The following is a 905-nucleotide window of genomic DNA, read 5'->3' on the forward strand; positions in this document are numbered from 1 at the left end:
GTATCTCAGTATTGATCACAACTCAAACTATATATATTTTGGAATCAACCTCAACCCTGTATAGCTAACTCCAACATTCACATATAGAGTGTCTATGGTTGTTCCGAAATATATATAGATGTGTCGACATGATAGGTCGAAACATTGTATACGTGTCTATGGTATCTCAAGATTACATAATATACAATACAAGTTGATTAAGTTATGGTTGGAATAGATTTGTTACCAATTTTCACGTAGCTAAAATGAGAAAAATTATCCAATCTTGTTTTACCCATAACTTCTTCATTTTAAATCCGTTTTGAGTGAATCAAATTGCTATGGTTTCATATTGAACCCTATTTTATGAATCTAAATAGAAAAAGTATAGGTTTATAGTCAGAAAAATAAGTTACAAGTCGTTTTTGTAAACGTAGTCATTTCAATCGAAAGAACGACGTCTAGATGACCATTTTAGAAAACATACTTCCACTTTGAGTTTAACCATAATTTTTGGATATAGTTTCATGTTCATAATAAAAATAATTTTCTCAGAATAACAACTTTTAAATCAAAGTTTATCATAGTTTTTAATTAACTAACCCAAAACAGCCCGCGGTGTTACTACGACGGCGTAAATCCGGTTTTACGGTGTTTTTCGTGTTTCCAGGTTTTAAATCATTAAGTTAGCATATCATATAGATATAGAACATGTGTGTAGTTAATTTTAAAAGTCAAGTTAGAAGGATTAACTTTTGTTTGCGAACAAGTTTAGAATTAACTAAACTATGTTCTAGTGATTACGAGTTTAAACCTTCGAATAAGATAGCTTTATATGTATGAATCGAATGATGTTATGAACATCATTACTACCTTAAGTTCCTTGGATAAACCTACTAGAAAAGAGAAAAATGGATCTAGCTTCA

This window comes from Rutidosis leptorrhynchoides, chromosome 9 (genome assembly GCF_046630445.1).
Source record: "Rutidosis leptorrhynchoides isolate AG116_Rl617_1_P2 chromosome 9, CSIRO_AGI_Rlap_v1, whole genome shotgun sequence".
Taxonomy (NCBI): Eukaryota; Viridiplantae; Streptophyta; class Magnoliopsida; order Asterales; family Asteraceae; genus Rutidosis; species Rutidosis leptorrhynchoides.